This window comes from Charadrius vociferus, unplaced genomic scaffold (assembly GCF_000708025.1).
Source record: "Charadrius vociferus isolate BGI_N301 unplaced genomic scaffold, ASM70802v2 scaffold306, whole genome shotgun sequence".
NCBI classification, from domain to species: Eukaryota; Metazoa; Chordata; class Aves; order Charadriiformes; family Charadriidae; genus Charadrius; species Charadrius vociferus.
The window spans coordinates 3,491,485-3,515,757 of NW_009648963.1; the positions used below are offsets into that span (position 1 = coordinate 3,491,485).

The 24,273-nt window shown below is 36.0% G+C and overlaps 1 protein-coding gene across 4 annotated transcripts in view; it reads right to left on the minus strand.

The window, feature by feature from the left end:
• KCNIP4 (Kv channel interacting protein 4) overlaps window positions 1-24,273 on the minus strand; it is a 345,478-nt gene that overhangs the window by 85,943 nt on the left and 235,262 nt on the right. Inside the window, exon 2 of one of the 4 annotated variants that reach the window (XM_009887640.1) lies at window positions 20,116-20,118. The exons of the other annotated variants lie outside the window; for them this stretch is intronic. The gene's annotated coding sequence lies outside the window, so the exon portion shown is untranslated. The remainder of the gene's footprint in view (window positions 1-20,115; window positions 20,119-24,273) is intronic. 4 annotated transcript variants of the gene reach the window in all.

Here is a 24,273-nt window from a genome sequence, read left to right on the forward strand (position 1 = left end):
CATCAGTTTTACTGGAGCCCACAAAGGTCATTCAAAAAAAGACCAGCTCAGTGTATGAAGAAGAGTGTGTGTCAAGCCTTTGCTTTATTTGCTTTTATTAGCTGTATAAAGACATTTAGCCAGTAAAAAATACTTCTTTACAGTATACTTACAAATATTGCGCTCATCCAACACCTAGCTTACTCAACTGTTCAAGTTTCTACAACTAACTTCTTACCTAGAGACTACACACTTTAACAAATAGTCCTGCAAGCTACAATAAGGTCTAAGCTGAACAAGACCTTCAACATGAAGACATGCTGTTAGCACTCCAGCAAAACAGAGCTTCTAAAAATCTCTTTTTAATTCTTACAGAAAGTATAAGGAAGCTAAGTGAGTCCAGGACATTCAGTCTGGAAATTAAAGAAGAGAATCACCGTTTCCATATGAAAATACGCAAAGATGAGTAGCATAACTTATCAGTCAAGACTTTAAAACTCCTTCACAGCCCTAAAGTTTTTCCTCTGGAAAGGAAGCAACAATTATTCCTCCTGAAATTCTCCTAAATTCCTCCATAGTTTTTTAGTGCAAGTTCTATCCTGAAATTCTCCTAAATTCCTCCATTGTTTTTTAGTGCAAGTTCTATCAGGAATATGCTTACCAGAGGATAAAATCCTCTAGTTAGCACCAAATCTTATAGTAACTGTTTGAGAATCTTTTAGGGTAGCTTGAAGGCACTCCTTTTCTCCTAGCCTCCCAGGAGATCACATTGTGAACAAGAATTTCCTTTAGAAACTGTTAATATTGTAAACACATGTCCTGAAATATCACCTGATTTAAAAGAATACTTTGTGTTCATATTTTGTTTGGTTGACTTTTATAGCTAGCAATCATCACAGCTTTGGCAAATCTCCCTTTGCTGAACACTCTTAGGCTATTGGTTTGGGCTTACTTACAAAGATGACATTTTTTGAGTTTTCAAAGTTTCAATATGCTAAACTGTAAATCTACTTTTCAGTCTATAGATGCTGTCTCAGGATATAATGTTCCCCAGACAGCACCCTATTGTGAGAGGTAAGATCTCCCAGTGTCTGGCTTCCCAGGCCCTATGACTAACAGACTCTCCCAAATGCTTCAGTTACAGAAAAACATCCTTTTCCAGAGCACCAGTTTGACCAAAAATTTGGTTTACAATTTATCTCCTCAGAATCAAGGAACAGCTACAGCATATAATATGTGCAACTTGTAAAACCCTCCAATATACTTTCTCCTTACTTTAGGTATCCCATCAAATACATACATTAAAAAACAAAAACAAAAACAAAAACAGGTGTAAAATTATCCTATTTCTATTTCTTTGATTATTTTTCTATTTCTTTGATTATTTTTTTCCTTTCTACTTGGGTTAGTGTCTGTAAGTAGTGCAGGGTCCCTCCTTGCCTCTTGGAGAGGAATTTTTGCCCCTCAGCAAAATCTCTCTTGTCCACTATCCCTCAGCCCAAAACACATGGTCAGGAAATGTCTTTTACAACTTTCATGCACGTTCATCAGATTATGTCCAATACCTTTCTCAGATGATCAAAGATAAACTGTGGCAACATTCCGAATTGCTCAAAAATACTTTCATGTAAATAAAGATAATTGAAGCTTGACTGCTCTTTGTTAGTTCTTTTTCCAAAATAGAGGTAGAAATATAACAAAGCATTTTTGGAGAGGACCCAGAGTGAAAACAGAGTTTTCAGTGTGACACAGATACAAGTACAGAGTTCGTATTCTCAAAGTGAATTCAGAAATAATACATAGGCATATTCCCTAAATCACTACAGTAATTATTGTGACCTAGAACAAGTACCTTAATTTTAAAGTAATTTATGGACATCGTTGAATTGCAGATGTTTGGGAGAGAAACTGGGGCAAAGCTTTGCCATATGTCTGGTGCAATGTAGGTTCTGGGAAGGAAGCCTCTGTGCAAATATGTCAGGATTGAAGTCCTACTTCAGTCTTGGTCCCTGGGGTTTATTGTCCAGTTAGCACCTTGCAACACCTCCAATTTCTTTAGCACTCTTCAGTGAACTTCACTAAATTGCAGGGTTGGATTATGGTTTGGCCAAACAATATGTTTTGGCAAAATAATCTGCTTATTGTAAAAATGTCTAACTAAGAGCTTTATAGGTCAAAATACTCATGTGAAGCGACACCATGTAAACATCTTTGTGGGTATATATAGCTCTGAGGAAATACTAGAAAAAACAAAACAGCTAACAACAAAGGACTCGAGGTTTTTTTGTGACTATTCTTATTTATATTTAATAATTTTTGCATACCTTTTTTCACTGGCTACTTTTGACAGTTTTGAGTACACTGTATTTCATTCAAAAATGCATATACTATACTCAGCCTTTAGCTTTTTGATTGCTTGTTAGCTGAACTGGCAGTTTAAGGGGAACTCTTTGGCTATCTCTTTAGACGTAAATCGGCCTTTGAAGCTGTAGCTTGCCTGTTATAAATGACGATTTGTTTATCTAAACTGTTTTTCCTTTTAGCTAGGGAAAATACCTCAAATATGTGTTAGGAAAATGATATAAACCTGTTGAAAAGATAATAAAGACCGTCCCTTACACGTATCCCACCTTATGTTTAAGTAACATTGAGTTTATTTTGCTGCAATTAATACAAGCATTTTAGCTTAGTGGTTTTGTTAGTAATGAATTAACTCTTTAGTGAAGAAGTCCTCAAGAGTTATAGTTCAGTTCTCACATATTTTTTGGGGGGGAGTTCAGCATCCCATCCTATTTCTTGCATTAGTGGTAATACAAAACATGTCTATCTACCAAAGATAGATGTGCTCCTATCTGCCCTCATTAAGAGAGGCTTTCAGTTCAAATCCTTCCACTATAAAAAAAGAGATAACCATTTCCTATTTCCTTGAACATATAATGTAGCAAAACACACACGTGGGCATTTAACAAAGAACCAGGGATTCACAGTAACACCTTAACACATTACTCCTATGTCCATAATCTCAGCTTCATACTGCATGCATAAGATACTGCTTAATTATACAGCTCAACTTCCCAACCTCTCTTCACATTGCCTTTACTTCCGATTCCAGCTTGACATAGTATTTCTCCCAGTTTTTGTTGTACCATCTACTTTGATGTTTCAGAGATTCAGTGTGCTTCAGGCATTAACCGAGAATTTTCTCTCCCAATAAACCATACGCTCAGAATACCTCTCCTCTTTACCAGTCAGATGTAAATGGAGCACAATACAAACTACATGGAATATGCTCCGCTCTGGCATTAGGACATAAGCCATGGAAAAATATAAAATAGACATAAAGAAAAATCCTCCTGCTTGTGTGGAGATAAGCATAATAAATGTACCAGAAGTGACACTAATACAGAATATTCCTGTTTGCTTCTTTGATGAGTAGGAATTGGTATCCCAAGCACTGGAAAATAAAGGTTAAATTCCTTACATTGTCATGGACTTTTAAAGTGATCCTGGTGAATCATGACTTCTTGTGTCTTGTAATATATACATAAGAATAATAAATCACACTCCGTTTGTCTGCTGTGACTACCTTTTTAAAGCAAAGACTGCAGAGATGAATACATTGGAAAATCAAGTCAGTAGGCACCTGCTAGTCAATAGAAATACCAATAAAGCCAGCGAGGATCTCAGAATGAAAGACGAAGAAGAAGAATAAATATAAGTGAAGCAAAACTCTGTAACTATATTTTACTGAGATGTATTAAAAAGTCCCACATGATGCACACAATTGCACACATAGCTTAATAAAGAAGTGAAGAGAGACAATATTTGCAATTTTCTCCTTGGGAGGAGGGTGTAGAACTGGCAATAGAAATCTGCCTCTTGTTTTGTTCCTATGATGCCATGGAACTTGGTGTACATCCTCAGCAATTTAACAGGGTATTAGAATTTAAGTGAGCCCTACACTAGCAGAAAAAATTCCCAAATAAAAAAACATAAAAATCCCCCCATCACCTAAAGCCAGCAAAAAACTGGAATGTTGTTGATCTGGCAGCAGACAACAACGTTGGTGTGAGATGAAGGGAAATTGGAAATGACAATTCCTATTAGACCAAGATAGAACAAAAATTAAATTGCTCTCAGACATAAAAGGAAATGATGGAGATAATTTAAAGCAAGAGTTCAGAAATCTGTGACAAAATTAAAACACAGCTACTGGGGATTTCTCATTGGCAACAGGTAAGATCCTTAGTAATACAGCAATATCTGAGAAGGCAGCGGATCTAGAAAACTCTCCTCCTCAACTACCAGAGATCAAAGGAAGGAACAGTAACACGGATGACAGTTTCCAATGGATTGAGGGATATCAAGAAGACATCGGATACGTTCAAGTTTAAAAGAGATGACCTGAAGGAAGAGCCTCAGGAAAACTTTTGTAGATGGAAACAGAAAGTTGAAGTTTGTGGCAGAAGACAAAAGGAATTTCTCTGCCAGAAGGGGAGGAACATACAAGGCTTTACTGATAACTCTATCTCCAATTTTAACTCATAGAGGTTCAGAGGGGGAGGAGATTGTTTATCTCATGTTACAGAACAGGGGGAGAGGGGAAGCTTTATGGCAGTTTTAGTACAAAGGATTGTTTAGACTTATGGATGAATGTATGAATAAACAATAAAATCAGCCCAACAGAGAAAGTGATGTAACCTGTGCAAGTAGAGATTATAAATTCCATATTATTGCATCTTTACGTACGTTAATATCAAGAATTCCTGAACCTAATAGGTATTAAGATCAGTAAAATATTCTGTAACAGACTGTTAAAGAAACTGTTTTCCAGAGAACCAGACAAAATATTGAAAATGCTTTGCATTGTCAGTTATTTTACCTTGAAATAGAACAAGAGATATAACTGATGCTCAGTGAAAGATAGATTTAACAAGTCCGAAAAGTAGATGTGACCTGCAAATCCTTACGGTGAACAATCTGAAATTTTGTAAGAGTATATTACTATGATATCTCCGATAGGCAGCTGAACAGAAAGTATTGCAAAAGGCAAAGGCTCCTAAGTAAATATTGATATGACAGCACATTTTTATGTTTTTAAATGTGAGTATTGCCATGTGGAAGAGGACCTGTGTAAAGAATAGGAAACATATGATAAGATCTGTTACAATTTTAATAATGGCTTTTGGAATATGTGATCAATTTGCCAGAGTAAGGGGATACAATTTTAGCAAAAAAAGGGTTTTTTTTTTTAAAAAATATAATGTTTAGGAATAAACACTAGACAGACTAGATTGATTGGGATTGAATCTAAGGAAATGACAGTTGTTCAGAGGACTTTCCCGTAGAAGGGTCAAGTGTATGTAAAATGTCAGCCAGCCTGGCACTTAGAGCAGAGATTTGTGGGGTTCTGCTTCCATTGCAGAAGGGTTATTTGTCTTTCCAGAAGACAAGACTCTCTGTGGGAAAGAGAAGCCCTTTCAGGGATTTGAATGTAATCTTCAGAATTTCAAAATTTGAGAAACGACCTTGCAGCCATTCCCATATACATATTTTCGTCCTAGACACCTATTTAAAAGAAACAAATGGCAAGACAGTGATGCAAAAATACAAAGCCAAGGGGGATGACTAATTATAGCAAGTTTACATTTTCTTTGAGTGTTTTTTGCCTTTTATCTGCAGACTTAAAATAATTTCATTCATATTTTCCTGCCTCAAAAAATTCCAAGTTAATTTGGGTTATTGCATTTAAATAATGAAATGAAGGGGCTTTTATTTGTGATTTGGAAACTTAAGGTTATAAGAGGTATTTCATAAGATGAATAAAACAACAGAAAAGTAAAAAAGTGGGTGATTTACAAATTGCACGATTAAAGGAAAAATTGTTGGAAAATTAAACCTTAAGCTTCCTATAGAAATTCTGATGCAATTAAATGGAAAAAAAAGTTTTTTAAAAAAAGTGGTGAGGCAGATTCATCTCCTTGAAGAATCTGTTGTCAAAGATGCTACAGCTGCTTAAAATTCTGCCAAATATGAAATTATCAGCATCGGATTCCAACAATTGTCCTCAGCTGCTGCAAATTAAGAAGTGGTGTGACATGACCTTTCCCAGTCCCACTAGATGGAACTGTGTTTAAGTTTTAAGAAAAAGAACATGAAACAGTGTAAAAGAACATGAAACAGTGTAAAGCCTTAACTAGATTGGACGGTTCCTTTGGCAGAGACTGACATGATATTAGGATGATGGTAAGTTCTGAGGTCGTGAAAAATGTTAGTGATAATACCACAAATACGAGTGATATTTTTCACAGAGTAGAATGAAAAAAATCGATTATTTTCAGTGAGCTTCCGTTAAATTGGAATATATCTATTTGTACACATTCTTTTATTTATCCCTGTATTTATGAAACCATGATCATTGTTGTTAAGACTTTTAGTACAATCAAATGCTGCAAGTAAGTTTTGTGGTGAGGGATTTCTAAGAACCTCCCACAAGTAACAATCGGTTGCACTGAAAAGGAAAGTTTAGAAGCAGAAAAATATACAGTAGAAGAAAATCTTCAGAGTTCATAACACAATAGCGCTTCAGAAACATCTAGTAATCTCTCATGCCTTTTCCACGGGTGACAACAGTGCTTTCTAAGCACTTCTTAGGCTATCAGAGCGGCTCACAAGACACCCAGGAGCTATTCTGGAAGCATTTCTTCCTCCTCTCCCTAGCCCCACAGAACGCAGCTGTACAGGGCCTGAATATTTTAGCGCATTCTCTAATAGGAGGAATCATCTATGAGTAAAACACCATTTCTGTACCAGCAACAGCACAATACTAACCTGCAATAATACCATTGCCTGATTTCATTTTTACTGTGGCAGAGCAACTCTGCCTCTGCATATTAATACCGTACATTTTTAACATGGTTTGTTGGAGAACCATAAATTTCCACAGCAATCCAGCCGCTACCTCATCTCTAGTACAGCCAAGTGCTCAGAGGTCTGTAGGATTTATTTATGTTTTTCAACTCAGCAACAGAATGTATGGTTTGCAGAGCAAAGGCTTTTGTGCATCCACGAAACAACTGCAGTACCAATGTATCATTCTGTGGTAATTGTTGGGAAAGGTTGATTTTATAATGATGACTAATGCACATTTCTGCATACATTGGAAGCAACATCAGACCTAGTTTAAATGAGATGTCTTGCAATCTTCCATAATTTTTTGTGCCATAATACAGTGACACCACATGTTAATGATAAGTAGTCTCTGAGTTGTTGATTTCCACTGATATTCACTTTATACATTATCTTTATCACTGAGATTTTTCAAGATAAACAGAAGACAACACCATAATTTAGGTTTAATGGCTAAACATAGATTTGACTCTACCAAGCTGTAATTACTCTGATGCTATTATAACATTAAGCTTAGACTAAGTTTAAGCATAGTTCATTCAACTGGTTTTTAAGTGCACAAACTTTAATGGAGATAATTGTCTTTTCATTTACACATTTCTGTACTTGTTTTCCTGGAGAGAAGAAATGTGGTTAGCATCCTGCAGCACCAAATTCTTTGTAAGTATACTCCTTAGAAAGATAAGGGTCAGCTGAAAAGTTTCGAGCCCCCACACAGGGTCTAAGTCACATTTGAGACATATTATTACTAAAACTTGTGGTGTTGGATAGCCTATGTTACCAGAGGACAGGCAACGCTACAGTCTTATTTAGAAGTAAAAGCTCAAGCACAATATATGTATAAACACTGTTTGCATGTATTTTCTTGTTTGGTTTACTGTGGTCTCAATTGAAAATGTCAGTCTGACATCCAGTCTTTCTCCTTGATGAACTTTTTTTTTATTTAGACAGGAAGAGTGAAACTGAAAAATAAGACATTATTTCTGTCTACATCCCTCTCTAACACTTTCTCCACCTTTAACACCAGTCATTGCAACCATAACAGTCATTTACGGAACAGACCAAGTTGACAAAGCTGAGAGGTTAAGGTAAACTCTAGTCATGGTGATAGCTCTTATTTAGACTGATTGCTGTAATGTATGGAAATATATTTAGAAATAACAAAAGTACCAATTTTTCACTCTAAGTAGGATTCTCATGAGCAGAAAAGTTAGAAGTTACTGTCACTGAAAAGCTGCACAGTGGTGAACATCTAATTGTTTACCATAAGGGATCTAAATACAAGGAGTTATTATGGCCTGGTACTCTGAAGCTTGATAAAAAGCTTTCAGTAAATTAGGTTCGGACCTTTGACTGCAGGCAAATTCCGAAGTTTAGTTGACCCTGAGTGAGGGTAACTGATTTCTCTCTCAAACAGATGAGCTTTCTGTGGCTCACCCTCTCTCAAACAGATGAGCTTTCTGTGGCTCACCGACAAATATTACTGATAAAATTTCTTTTTGGAAAAGAACTAAAAGCCTGACAGTCAAGATAACTTCTACCTTGGCAGCTGTAGCTAGAGTAACCTCCAAGCTTGAAAAATGTAGTTGCAGGCTGCTTCCGAAGAATAGTTAATATCCCTTTTACCCTCAGCACTTTGTACAACATTTTCACCATTTATCTTAAAAAAACCAGGAATTGATTCCAAGGGAAAAGTTTGCTTCTTGCTAAATCAATCTAGTTTGTCTGGCCTTTCTCAAAGAGGAACTTGTAACATATAATACTTTTCAATTTGTTGCTGTCTGTGTTCTAAGTGCTAGTATAAAATAGCATGTATAATATATTCAATTATCTCTGTTATTTATGGACATGGTCAATATTGCACCACATAGAATTGTAATATTGTAAATTTCCTTGAATATTTTTTTCAATGAGCAATTCTTATAAATAAATTAGAAAATTTTTGTTATATCTGTCCCATTACCAGTACCTCCATCAGTACTTAAACAAAGCTGGATATTTGTACTTTGGACAGCAACTTTAATTATTCATTTTTCAAATGAGCAAAAAGTCCAACATGACCTTGCAGTAGAAGATCGTGCTCTTTCCTAATAAAAAATAAAGTATTAAATAAATGAAAAAGGTTACAGCTCAACAAACTCTTAGATAACCTTGAAAAACACATTGTATGTGCTTTCAATGCACCATATTTAATCATCTTTTTGAGATATTAATTTCCTTTACAATGTACATTGGGAGGTTTGGAAACAGTGCTGTGAAAACAGCAGAAAACAGCACAAGTTTTTGCTCCATGAGGTCACTTCCATAGGAAGGGTAGGAGATGAATGAGAAAAGAAGTCATTTTTATGATAATTCCCCTCTGTACACAAGTTAGCTGTGTTATACACAAAAGCAGACCAGTTAACTTGCATGTTCACATATGACAAAGTTACCAGCTGTTATTATTCCCATTCTGATACCCTGGTTTTGGTTATGACTCTAATTTTACAAATCCAAATGTGTTTTAACTAAGATTTCCTATTATTTCCACTGCTCTGTAGAAAGCATTGCTATTATTCCCATTGCTGAGAAAATATACTTTGTTTTCCTGACTTAAAATGTTCCTGAAGACCTTTGTCAAGCTATGTCAGCTTTGAAACTGGGACTTGAAATTTAGTAGGTAGTTGCCCATTACTTGAACGGGCCTTTGGAGTCCCCTGTAAAATCTACAAAAATTTGGCCGTGATTGTAAGTCTTTGATATTGTGGTTCACAAAAACACAGTAGAAATTGTGACATTTTTATTGTTAAATTCCTTTTGTTCAAAGGTTCGGAATGCAAGGAAGCCAGGGATGAACAGGATTTTCTCAGTAGCAGGCTGCATACAGGTCACCTGAACTGAGAGTAGGGAATAAAATCTGGGGAACATGAAGGAAAGGTCTTCACAAATTAAGTGCTCCAGGGGCAAGAGCTGGAGTGGTTGAAGTAGTAGTCTGAGAATCTGGAGTTAGAAGACAATGGGAAAACACTGAAAATACTACTCCCTAATTAACAGTGAAAACAATCTGGATTAGAAAACTTTAAATAGAAAACCTGCAGAAAAAACTTAGAAACAGATTTTTAAAATGGGATCTAAATTAGATTCCAGCTCCAGAACAGTTTTGGCCTGTGAACTGAGAAGAAATTCTGTGAAAATTGACTTTATGTCATGATTATACCAATCATTCAAGTATTTGAGTCGTTATATATTAAGCCAGATTTTATGTGCGTATGCTTATCTGTATCTCTGTTGAGAGATGAAAAGTTTTGGATATGAAAAAAATCTTTTTTCGGGTCTTTTAACACAAACAGGCTATATTGTGAGGTTGCACTGACTTCCTGATTCCAGATGGACTGAACAAAAAGTGAACTAAACGACAGACTTTTGCAGTCCCCAGTTCAGTATAAACAAACAATCAAAAGTAAATAAGTAATAAATAAAGAATCAGTTTTACATTAGATCTTACTTTTTTTCTCAGTTAGGTTTCCTATTCTCTGTATTAGGAAATATTACACAGGATGTATGAACAATCTAATATTTCATATTTTACTCAAATAGTGAAAATTTGGTGTGGATTAAATGTGTCAGAGAGCCAAACCCTCGTTTTTCACTATTCTTATCTGTAGTTTCAGATGAGTTGACAGAATACCATTTCCCTATGAGCTATACTCTGTATAGAACTCTTTCCTTCATCGAAAGAAGTTCACATTTTCCTTCTTTTTCCATTTCATTTTTCAGCCACAGTAAATGAAACACATATTTAACACTTAAAAAGTGGATCTAAATTTAAGAATTTAAAGAATTAACTTGCTTAGAGTGTACCTGTCAAAACAGAATCTATGCAGCACTATGAAATAAATTTAACATGAAAGAAACTGTAAGTGTGTTACAGTAAAACTGAAAATAGTTCCCCCTCCAGATCCTGCCCAGGTGATTATTCACTGCAAGTTCCTTTATAAGTGAGCAGTTATTTACATTGAAACAATGTCTTTAAAAAAAAAAAAAAAGGAAAGAGTTGTTTTGAAACTAATTTTTAAAGAAGGGTTCCTCCCCCCCCCCCCCGAAAAAAAAAAAAAAGAAAAAATAATCCCATGTCTGGGTTGCTTTTCATTTGATTTTGTAGATATTGTGTGAAGATTCCCCACAACGTGTATAAAGACAAAGATGTGAATTTTTCCTTGAAGAGAGTTTCATGTCCTTTCAAGGGTTTTGACCCATAAAACTGAGAATGTCAGGAGAAAGCTTAGCATCCCAAATGACCGTTTGTTTGGCTGGAAGAATTCCACTGTTCCAGGGACAAGTGGTTTCTGTGGAGGTTTTGCAGTACTAAGTAACTAACATTGGTTAATCTCATCACTTACTTTGGTAGAAGAAAACCTTAAAGATGGTTGAGCATTTAGCAGCAGCGCATTAAGTATACACCAGAGTCATTTTTGCTTAGCGTCTGAACTACTACAGACTGAATGCATAGATGAAGAGTTACAGTCAGCGAGCCCAGGGAACACAAATCAACAGTTAGAGTTATGACACACAGAAATTTTTGGAGCCTTCTCCAAATAGCCTGATAGAAAATGCAGTGTGTCATGCAGAAACTATAAGAAAATTCCTTCAAGAATGATGGATACTGCTGAATAAGAGCAGATACTTTCCTTATATATTAAGCTTCATGAATATATTTTCACAACATGAAATAACAAATTAATTTATACAAAACATCAGTCAAGTATGACAAATATCCATTGGGGGGGAGCACTGTAGAGAAATCAGCACAGCAAGAATTTACTCTTCTGAAATCTGCAACAGCATAAGAGATCGAAAAACCTGATTCTTGAAAAGTCGTTAGCAGATGTTCCTAGCTTTTTTTTTTTTTTTGTCTCCACGCATATTTCAGACTATGTTAAGGTTTAGCTCTCCAGTGTTTTGCAATGGGAACTGTGTTATACTGTCCTGCAATGCTGCATTCAGTAGCACTTGACACTCACTTTCCACCTTTAGGCCTGACTTTTAAAAATATGAAGGCAAGCATGAAAATACTAATTTTAATTAAGCTGCATTTTAGGAGGATCATGGAGAAGGAATTCTAAAAGTACAAATTCCATTTGCTTTATTTGAGATGACAGACAGGGGAATAGAAAATGATTAACAGAGCTAACTGGACACTGGGAGTCAAGTCAGCTGAAACAGTTCAAATTTGTAGCAAAGTCTGACGGAAAAATGAGTAATGTCTTCCACAGAGAGGCAGGGAGTAAGATTCAATTATTCGTCAGATTGGCTGTCTGCTTCCAGGACACATATAAGGCGGTTTCCCAAGCCATTTCTCCCCTGGGATGCCACCTCTACTGTGGAAGGGAGGGTCCAGTGGAGGGTTGGGTAGAGCTCTGCTGTCCCCAGATGGCCCAGCTCTGACAGCCTGATGCCAACTCTTGTGGAAGTATTGGAACATATAACATAACTTCTACTATGGTAATTTAGGATCAGGAAGTTGTCCAATTTGTCCCCGTCACGGGACCTGACAGCTGACAGAGGTGGTTTCACCCACGTTGCTCCTGGACTGTGGTGCTTGGTGGCCTGTGCTCTGCATGGCTGAAAGTCTGGGTGGCAACCTCTGTGCTCCATCTGGGAGACCCTAGAAAAACCAATTACCTTTGCTGAGCTATTTTTCTGTGCTAGCCTGTGACCAAGGAAAGATTAAAAGTTGCAGAAGAAGCCAAGAGGTCATTTGCCTACAAATGAATTGTCCAGAAAGTTAGATTTCTTCACAGCTACTATAATAGTTGGCCACTGTGACACAGCAGTTTGCCTAGGGATTTGCTTAAACCAAAGATGTCTTTCAAGTACTATATATGTGCTAGTAAAAAACAAAATGAAAAAAACAAAATGAAAACCAAAAGACAATTAATATTTTACAGCAATAAATACCTCATTTTCAGAACGCAATTTTTTGAATGGTTAAATTTGTGCATCATCTGAAAAGGAGACTGAAAATCTTTTGACATTTAATCTTTTTTCTCCTCACAAAAAGGTTCTTCATTATTAATAGGTCTTATTAAACTAACAGTAGCAAGCAGACAATTTCACTCTGTAAAAAACAGACAGGTAGTAGCTGACCTTTATATTCTGAAAAACAGTAATTTATTCATATTATCTAAAGATTATTGTTTTGCTGATAACAATAAGAAGGACCCACTCTGCATTTCTTATGTATTCTAAACTCCTGAGGACTTCAACAATGAAAATTATCATTGAGGGTTCTTCACAGGGAAAAGGGAATTGACCAAAAATGGAGGACAGGCCCCAAGTAGCTATACATTATGAATGTATCCTGTAAATGATCACAGTTGTGTTTTCTTGTTAAAAATAGCTTTTACATGAAATAGTTATTCAGAAAAATAACCAGAATATGGTTTACTGCATTCATTTGAATGTGACAGGTATGTATTTTGTATTAACCTAATTTAAAATAATACTGCAGAAGGAATAATAAGAGATAGGTTTTTTTAACCTAAAGTTCATTTGAATTACACTGAAAATATTCTTCCTAACAGTCTGTGCTGTCTGAAATTTGCTTTGGTGCTGAAGTGTTACATGACATTGCACATATTATACATATAGGAAATATATATATACACATATAGGAAAAGGGGAGTAAAGAGGTTATCTGTCTCAAGAGCAACATACCCCGCACACATTGCGGGTGCTGTTGTCCCCCAGCTAACTGGTCAGTGGCCTGACTATCATATGGAGCCACTAGTAGACTAAAGGTTAAAGTGTGCTAAGATATAGCTTTAAATGGGTACAAAGATACCTTCTAGATCCACGCAGTGAATAGCTATAGGAAGATAGGGCAGCACTCTGCTGTACCCAATGCTTAGAGAAAACAGAAAAGTCTAATCCGATAAATATTGACAGAAGTTGTACCTTTTCAGTTAGCTTTGACAATGACCTTTATTCTTCAACTAATTAAATCAGTTTAGCTCTAGAGATTAATAATTAGTCATAGGGGTTTTTTCTCCTTTTTATGTGATACTTTTTAATTAGAGTCCCTAGTGGTGTTTCAGAAATTTGTGTGCAAATATTGTGTTGGTGATGTATCTTCCTTCTGCTAACATTTACAATACTTAGATCATTCATGCTCCAGGAAGCCTTTCTTATTCTTTATTACAATGTACAACAACAAAATAAATCACCATTAAAGGGTTCTGTAAGTAATCTTCAGATCATTTTGACTCAACTTCTACATTTTACATACATAGTTGAAGTATGGTCATAAACTATGTGATTGTCATGTGATGCTTTTGACATACGTGTACTTACTGAGTCCTGCTTCCACTGCATACCGCGCCTTCATACCCTCATAATCCAGTACCTTATTATATAGTCATAGTCATTGTAAAGGAGAATCACCCCAGTTAATCCCAGCCCAGCTTTTCTCATTAATCTGTCCCTTCCAGGAGCAGTTGTAGATGACAAACCTGTCAATTCATTTTTTGTTTTTATTTTTTAATGTCCTACTACTTTTAGGTAGCTAAGGAAACAAATTAAAACATGTAGCATCAAAAAATGCTCCTGCTAATTCTTGATTAAATTAAAACACTATCTGATATCAGGACATTCAGAAATGCATGGTTTTGATATTAATTTTAGCTCTAAGTTTAGTATAACAACTTGGCCTTTAATGTGTTGCTTTGCATAGAAGACAAGAAATAAGGCATCACTAAGTTACTCAGAGGTTGTTCCCATCCTCCTCTTGTTTGCAATTGACAAACATGATGTTTTTGAGAACCACAGGATGACAGTTGTGGTGACTGAAGAAAAATGTCTAAGCTTTCAATTCTAATTTTACAATAACACTTTCAGAGATGCTTTCTATCTTCTATCCTGCTGTTGAATGACAGACACCTGATTGGTGTCAAACACATGAAGAACTGACACACATTAAATGGAATATACTTATTGGGTGTTTAGTGTTGGTTCATCTTACACAAAACAAGCAGAAGCAGCTGACTGCTATCTGAAATCGAGATCACATTCGGGGGGGTAAGAGAAATTTGGAACTAAAATAAAAAATTACCAGCAGAAATAGAGTTTCTTAGAAAATCCCAACTTCTATTGCAAGAACATAATTATACTACTATGGAAGGTAAATATGCAGTACATTTGCATTCTTCATTAGTCATAGAACATGGTCCCCTTACTTTGTTAAAGATATCGTGTTACATGATTCATTTCATGTATCTGATGGACATGTACACATTTAAAGATATGGTAATTCAGGGAAGATTAATCACTTTCCCAAAGCATAGCAGTCAGGAACTCATTTTAATTGTCATGAAACTACTATACATCTAAATTACCCAGGTTGCTCTCTGTTGTCATCATAAAGTAATGTTTCAGCAACGGGAAATTTACTATTTGGAAAAGAAAAATGTGAGAGGAGTCATATACAGCTGTATGAAAAATCAAAGTGCAATTCAGGTCTTTACAGAAGAACATGAAGTTCAGGCACTACAGAAATCCAACTCATGACTTACTCTGAGGTCTTGAACAGTTGTCTGTGGCTTAACTTCTGTACACACTTAGTAGAATTATTTTCAAAGAGATTTCCATGCTACTATTACATTTAGGCATACAGATAAGGGTCAAAATTTCATAAGAGGTGAGTTCTCACATAAATGTTCTCCTTTAGGAACTGCCCATTATGGATTTTTTCTGGAACCCAGCTTAAAGAGTGAGTTTGGTACTTCTGTCTGCTTTTAAACCTTCCACAGTCTCATCTTGAAAAGTGCTACCTACTTAGGATGACTAGAGGACAAATTTATAATAAAGGAATACATTGGGGATAGAAATCCAGAGATTTGAAATTAACCCCTTTAATTTCTTCCTTTTTTCTTCTGCTATTCTTGCAAGTTTGGGGAATGAAAAACATGATTTAAATGTAAAATACTTATCAAATATTTTAAGGGATACTAAATAAGATAATCAGAAAACATTAAATCAGGTGAAACTTAACTGTATTCTGTCAATTCATATTCCTACCACCCCCATGAATTCCTGAGTTTTAGTTCTGTGAAAAGTTTGCATTTTCAGTTTCTCCATAACCGCTAAAGGAAAATAAACAAACCCTCAATTCTAACTTATTAACTTATCCTTCCTTCCTCCTTTTCATAATGAGCCAGAAAGCCTTATAGCAAAAATCCTCTATATAATAATTTCTTAGGAAGTAAGGTTTCAACTCAGATAAATATTTTGCAAGACAGCCACAACTTTGAAGAAAACAATAGAAAATATGAAAAATATCACTTATTTTTTAAAATATCCAAGTACAGAAAACACTTTTTTTTCATTTATGTTTAGAATTAGACTCTCTTAACCATTCTCAAATACACTGCAAAGCAGGAGCAATGTTCTAATTTATGAATTCAATTATAATAGGATTAAAGTAATAAAACTATTATTAAGTTCATTTTTTTTTCTCAGAAATGTGCAACTGTATAGCACAGTAGTAATACATTGTGAATCAGTTGGTGTTAAATAATGCTTCTTACTGCCTGCAGGGTAAGACTAGTCTTTATTGAAATGAGAATGAGAGAGACTGTTCAAAAAAACAAGTCTATAAAAACTGTTTTCTCAGTGTGAAGTAGTTTAATGTACTTTCCAGACAGCTTCCTGGCCATCTGAATCTGCTACACACCAATCCACCAAAACCTGGATAAAATAAATACCAGGGCATGCTTTAGACCTACCTAGATGTGTCTCACTAAAGAGATTGATTATACAACTTAGAAGTTCTGAAACCATCAAAAAAGAAAAAGATTTTATGCTGATGATAAATAGCATGCGAAGAATCACCAGTGCTTAAACCATATTTTCAAATGTAGGTGTCTAAACTGGGTCGCAAAGATCAGTATCTAGGAATTTGAATTGAGGTGGCCTGATTTTCAGAAAAGTTTCTTCTGAAATCTACCACAATTCTCATAGTTCAACACTTCTAAAAAAACGAGCATCTTTATATTCCCTTATGGCCAACTATAGGCTCCTTTGGAAGCAGTTGTTTTTTCAAATGTTCACTTATCATCCAACAAAGTAAATGAGAATAAATATACTTCTCTGGGAAAATGGCAACAACAGAAAATCCCACACAGTTTAACTTTTGTTCTGTTTTTTTTTTTTTTTTTTCCCCTACAGAGTTCCTTCCGTTTTTTATGTGCCTGTCCATATATGCATGTGCACAGATACGTACACATACATTTAGAAGAGCAAAACTGTACAAGAGCTACAGGCTTTCTTGTCCTGAGCCTGTGAGATCTATTGTAATTGAACATCAATCTTATCTACTCTTAAAAGACTGCTAACATCAGCAGGTCCTAGACAAACCCTGCTGTGATTCCTTCCTTGCAGCTCCTTAGGTGTTTAACTCTCTTTATGAATTAATCTGAACGCAGAGTGGTTTCGGTTAGAAGGGACCTTAAAGATAATCTGGTTCCAGCCACCCTGCCAGAGGCAGGGATACCTTCCACTAGACCAGGTTCAAAGCCCCATCCAGCCTGGCCTTGAACACTGCTACTTCCAAGCCCTCCTTAAAAACTGCATTCAAAACGTGCTTCCATTGCCGTGCCTCTGGGCCTGGCTGTCACCTACGTAGCACGCAAAAAACCTCCACTTGCCTTTGCATGTTGTGGCGTACAAGTGTTAGTTTGTTCGCCGCCTCCTCAGCTCTGGGGAAGATGCCTCCAAAGACAGTCTGTCCTGCTGTCGACTCATCTCCTATCAGCTGTCCTCGATTAGCATGGCACACAGAGTGAAGAAAATGTGAGCTATCATAAATATTGACCTGCTGCTAGTTGCTCCTTCTCAGCAGTAGAGAACTAGAAATGAGATTGCTGCTCCCTGAGTCACCAGCCTTCTCTCTGGCTGCTTCTGTAGCAGTGCAAATAGAAACAGCCCTCGAAGTGTGAAGACTTTTGGCAGAAACTCTCTTATTTTTTAAATAATAACCAATAGAATGGATGCAACTACTGTCTCTGGTTATACAAATAATACAAAATTGCACAATTCAGTAAAATTCATAAAAGCGTGAATTTGCTACTAAGGATTTTACTTAATTAAGACTTTTCAGATGCTTCTATTCAACTGTTCATCCATGAGATACTTGTTTAACCTGGCACAGATAAAAGAGATCTGAATAAAAGCTTTTAATAACACTATTTTCAGCAATTTCATCTCCATTTGGAAAAAAGCTAGAAGCACAAATTCATGGTAATCTATGGGCACAGAGTGAAGCATCCATTTATTGGTAGTACTTTGAGGTTCTCTACTTTTATAAAAACAGCCTATACTTTTGTGTTGATTGATATATTTGGAATGGGTTGTTCTGTGCACAATATTCTGCTGAGAGAATAAAGTGATAGACATGTATAACCTCTGAAGAAATCAGCTAGAATTTTATATAGTGCAGTGCATTAGACTTGTTCACCTGAGAGAAGCAAGTAGAAAAGTCACAGTTTTCTGATCTATCTGAGGATCAGGGGCTGAACTGAATCCCAAAATTATTATTGTGAGTTAATTGATTGGGCTCCATTTAGTGGCTTCGGTAATGAGGATGAAAAATTGCCCAGAGAGAGAAAGAACTGGAAACAATTTTTTTTTCAATGTGAATCATATTACTTATTATTGAAATATAACAAAAGAAACATTTATTTCAATTATTTGTTTCAATCAAATTGAAATATAACAAGGAAGAGTCTACCTCCAGTACCAAACTATAAAATACTTTCCTTCAAGTTATTATTTGTAATTTATTTTCCAAGTTTAAGTTAAAATGAATTATATTTTTTATGTTTTGCAAGACAGAATCCTGTGGAAAATCTTCACACTTTAATAATAAAATAGCATCTTGTGCTGAAAATATAAATATTTTGTATTAAAAGACTATTCACATGAGTAAGAGATTGAGAAATAGGGCCTGTATTTTGAAATAGTTAAATGGAAAGAAAAATCAGCAAAGATTTTTTTTGTAATTTGCAGCCTGTGAAATACTGAAAATCCATCTACTTGCACTTAGTACACCATAAATTGAAATATAAACTTATTTTCCCTACAGTCTTGGGTATCGACTGATGTCAACGTATTTCTGGTTGGATTCAGGTTGCCTGTAACAGGTTGAAGCTATTTATAACTCACCATGATCAAGTTTCTAACTTGGTCTCCAATTCTGACAGTGAAATTAAAAGAGATCTATTGGTGTGTGTCTCAATACTCATACAGCCTCACTGATCTAGCATCTGAGACAACTTTTAATTTATTTACTCTCATTTAATCTATTTACTCTCATGGCAGTCAGTGAGTTAACTAGTATATTTTTCACCATTTCCTAGAAGATTTCCAAAGGACACAAAGGAAAGGAATTATAGTGGGTATTCCCAAATGCCAACCCAGCTGTCTTACTATTTAATTGTGATTCTTCTAATTATGTAATTGAAGTTGCTGATAATTGGTACCCATCTGACTGAGAAACAATGAAGCACTTTATAAACAACTCAAAATACAGAAGAAATATAGGGAGAGGCTGAGTGCAGATTAGTATTATTTCTAATAGAAATAATCACACATATTCTTGTAAAAAAATAACTAGCAGTAACTATTTCAGTGTAAACAGTACCGCTGCTCTACTGCTTGTTGAAAGTGATACCTTTCACCAGGAGTGATATTTCAGATCAAGTGGAATATTCTTCTGTTGCCATCTCAGAGGAAGGAATTCTCATTATTACTTCATAAATAAAACTTTGCAAGACAGATGCCGACCTACCCAGTTTGACTTAGCTCAAATTTCATTGTGACACGTAGAATCCAGAAATCTATCTTTTATTGAGAAACAAAGGAATCTACAGAAATTAGAGTACAAAAAGGACAGAAATCAAACCACTAGTCCACTGGTTAAATATTATGGCTGCATTCTTCAGATATATCTAGTCTGAAACCAGTGCTTCTGTCACTGTGGGTATCTGGAGAGTCACAACTTAGTAAGGTGTCCCCCACTTGATCACAGGGGAATATAGTCTGTTTTTGAGCATGGGATGCTACATTTGCTCTCCTTCCACAAAAGTACATGCTCAAATGTAATATGATCGACATATGAAAATCTAATTCACTGAAACTCATGAGCCTTTTACTTTCCTAATTACTATATTTTATTTTGATTTTTTTTGAGACCCTCTTACCTCACTACTTACTTGCTTGATGATAGATCACTGAGCAAATAACTTTTTTTCCCCTTACTTCTCAATCGCCACTTCTCTCCTCTAATTCCTCTAATTTCACTCTCCCACTCCAAACCCAGCAGTTTTACCTGCAAAGGACAAACCACCTTCGGGACCATCATGAAACAGTCACTGAACTGTTGCACTTCATTTTGGTTTGACTCATTTCAGTGACCTTCAATCAATATCCCTCCTTCTAACTTTCAGAAGCCCTGTTGTCTAAACAATGAAGTCTTTTATATGACATAACTCATTCTTTCTTAAGCGATGAGTGGCAGGCTGAAAATAAATTGTATGCAAAATACGGGCAGATGTCAGTCAGAAATACTCAAGGTCTGTTCATCTAAATACATATCTAAAAATCAGGCAAATGCACATATGGAATCCATCCATCTGCTTACAGGAAAATATAAAATAATCAATCTGCACAACATCCTGCCATTTTAATATGGAAATACAGACTATTAAGTGGTAACATATTTAACAGACAAATAACAAACTGATCAGTAGTGACACTGCCTTAATTTCTTTTTTTTTTAACAGTAAAAGTGACCTACTTGCATCTGTGTCAGACCTTCCATTATACAGTTGTCCCCTTGGGATATCACAGCCATTAAAAGTTCCTTAGTGTTAGAATTTGGCACAAAAAGTCTTAATTTTAGATTATTTCTCTCTCTTCAACAAATGTACACACATGCACTCCATTTACTTTAAGGGTATTTCTAAAAGTTCATAGACTACAGACTTCGGAAGGACATATTACATTTCTATAAATGGAACAGTCTGATTTGTGCTTCCTTATACTGCTATAGTAACATGAAGCAGCTATTCAACATTACGTTCCCAGATGAGACTGCAACACCAGCTTCATGGCTGCTTTCACAATTTTTCCCAAAGGTATTTCCATGAGAATTTTTATTATGAGCTAAAATGCATACTAGACAATGAAATTATAGCAGAATGGCTTTAAATTATGGTATTATTTTCGTATTACATGGAACAGACTCAACTGCTTTGTAAATTTTGCTGTTTCATATAGGTCTGCATGTAATCTGAATATATAAATCCCTACAAAATTCACTGAGTACGTCCCATGTCTCATTAATATCAAAGGTCAAAGAATTCTGGTCAAAAGCTGCTTCAAACATGGAACAAATAATTTAAGAAGTCAAGAGAACAAAGGTGACTATATTATTTCTACATCAGTGTACTATTATGGATGTTTTTTTTTTTTCATTCAGTCATTCCATCATTGTGCATATTTAATCTGGTTCTATGATGTCACTTCAGGCAATGATTATTTATGTCTTTGCAAATATCACATTCTAACAGTAAAGCCTTCTATATTTTCAGCCCTGAAGTACATTAGTGATTAGGCAATGCTTTTCTCTCCTCACTTATACTCAGCCAACTGAGTGTAGTTATTTTTCAGAAGCGTACTTTGTCATACCGAATCTCTGTCATCTTAAAATGAATTATTTTATGTGGAGCTACATTTTAAAAGCAGCCTGAGCCTGAAGCAGTGGCAAAGTGCAGAGGGAAAATGCCTAGGCAGGGCATTCTGTAGGAAGCTCCCAGTATCCATGCTCTGGGATGCACAGTGGTTAGATGCAGGCTTTGCTACAGGTATCAAATACATGTTGCATACCTTTATTTGGAGTGGTTTTCTCTATGTACCAGGAGAAAATAACTCGTTCCCTTTCTAAAGAGATGTAATTTTGGCCAGCAATGCCTGTTATGATTGAATACTGAGGGCTTTCTGTGTGATCTTTCCTTGATCTTCTGATTTTCTTTGTTGGTAAATAATCATTTTATTTGAGTATTCTGTAATAGTCAGATGGGATGGTGGTCACAGTTCATACAAGTAGTACATCCGGATAAAACTTAATACTTTGTTTTCCTCCTCTAAATGCCAATTCAAACATATTTTGCTCCAGTTCTTTCTCAAATGTATTTGTACTAAACACAGGCATTCCTAACGTACTTGAACAATGACAGTAAAATGGTACTGAGAAAGGGGAGAGCTGATCTAGTATGGAGGCAAAAGTGGTTAAAACCCAGACAACTTTGGATGAATGATCTGCTGAAGATGAATACTCAGCATGTTTTGAAGAAAGTTCAAATGATGCTCAAAAGTAACTATGGCTTTGCAAAGAGGAATACAAGCAGAAGGTTCCCTACCTGCTTGCAAATAGTCAATCCCTCAGGCTAAAATGGCTGTCACTAAGATCGTTTTCTTGGGGAAAAAAAAAATAAATAAAAAATCAAGACTAGGAAGCTAAAAGCCCAAGTGGAGGATCCAATGATTGAGGGGCAGGGTTCTTGCAGAACAGTGTGGCCAAAACAAGCCCTCCCCAAGTTAGGATGCAACTACACTGTATGATCCTGAGCCAGAAAGTAAAGTTTTAATACAGTGGGTGAGTGCATACTAAAAAGAAATGTTTTATCTCACCAATCCAGAAAATTCACAATGCCTGATCTTTCTGTGAACTCTCACATGAAGAGACAGCACATAAGCTGTCTTTACAGAAGTCTTCCTGGTTTCTACCAGCATTTTTAGGATCTCTTAAATATTTCTCTCTCCTTTTCACACAGCCAGTATCTACTGTTTGAAATCAGACAGGTATTGGTCTAGAATGACCTAGTCGTCAGTGATTCAGGTGTTCTGAATGTTAAAAAAACCAACCTGGAGAAGTTCATGGGAAGCTGATGAAAATATCTCGATAAATCAATAAGACCTTCCTTAAAACTCTTAAGTAAATTGCCCCATATAATTCATAGTTTGGTCAAAGCAAATGTTTAGGTTGATACATGATTTTCCTGATTTTGACAGGAAAGAATTATTTTTCCCTCTTCTTTATCAAGCACGTTTCTTTGCACTATATGTCATTTGTGTATCTTATCATTACATCCAGGTAGGAACGACACTAAAATAAAAGCAAAACAAAAGAAAAACCAAAATCTTCAGTTTCAATATAATTGTGTTAAGATTACAGTCTTCTTACAGAAGAGTGTTAGTCAAGATGGTGCTTCCCAAACAAAATCGTACTTCCAAGCCTGAAAAAGCACAGTTTTTGAGGGAAGGTGAAGAGTAAATAGAACATTTTCAACAACCCTGAGCTAGAGGTAACAGATGGTTACTAGATCCAGTAAGTTTCATCCTGTCTTGCAGCCAACACAAGCATACAGAAACACACGTGTCCAAGAAGACATGTTCTTACAAATGAGCATATTGAAATTCACACCTCGATTTTTACATCAATTTGAGATTGGATTTAAAGAAGCGACTTAATGCGGTTTTGCATTTGGTCTGAAGTAACAGTTCTCTGCTGTGCAATGTATAGATGCTTCTATAGACTGACTTTCCTATAGCGACCTTGAATCCAGAATCTCAGCCAAGATTTACAAAGAGAGCTGGGGAAACGCCCAAAGAAAAAAAATAATCCACTTTGTTCACCTGAGGGGAAGAATTATGCTTCTGGAAAGGTAATGTTTGAACCTTAGCACCTTTCACCTAGCCATATTCAGCAAACAGTCCATGTGCTAATATATTTGATGCTGTAGGAGTTACTGGTTGTCATTTCTGGTGTGAAAGATTCACTGATGATCAAACCTAACGCTACTATGTACCTTGATGCCATGAATCGGAACTGGGATGTCAGCATCCATGCACAGAATTTTTTGAGGCAGGCGATACTGGCTTGCTCAGAAGAAAGTAGTTCCCTCAATCCTACAAGTGTCTCTGGAGAAGAAAAAAAGACAGGAAGGAAGCGGACATTTCACCATGAGAAAACTGAACAGCTTACTGACAGCAGATCCTAATCAGGTGTTAGAAGCAGCTGCTGAAAAAAGGCAAAGGATCGTCTATTACTGTGTGGTATACTCATTATCTTTCCGTTTATTGTGGAGTTACGCTACATTGCATCCTATTTGGCTGATACAGAAGAGGGAGCGCCACAGGAGAGTCGGCTGGAAGCTGGACTTTTAGCACATCCGCCAGTGCATGGGTAGGACATCCAAATTTGGATAATTCTTATCAGCCACATCTAGACAAGGAGAAAACTCCCTTGCTTTTTGGGTTTTTTTCTCTTAGAAAAGTACAAAGCAATAG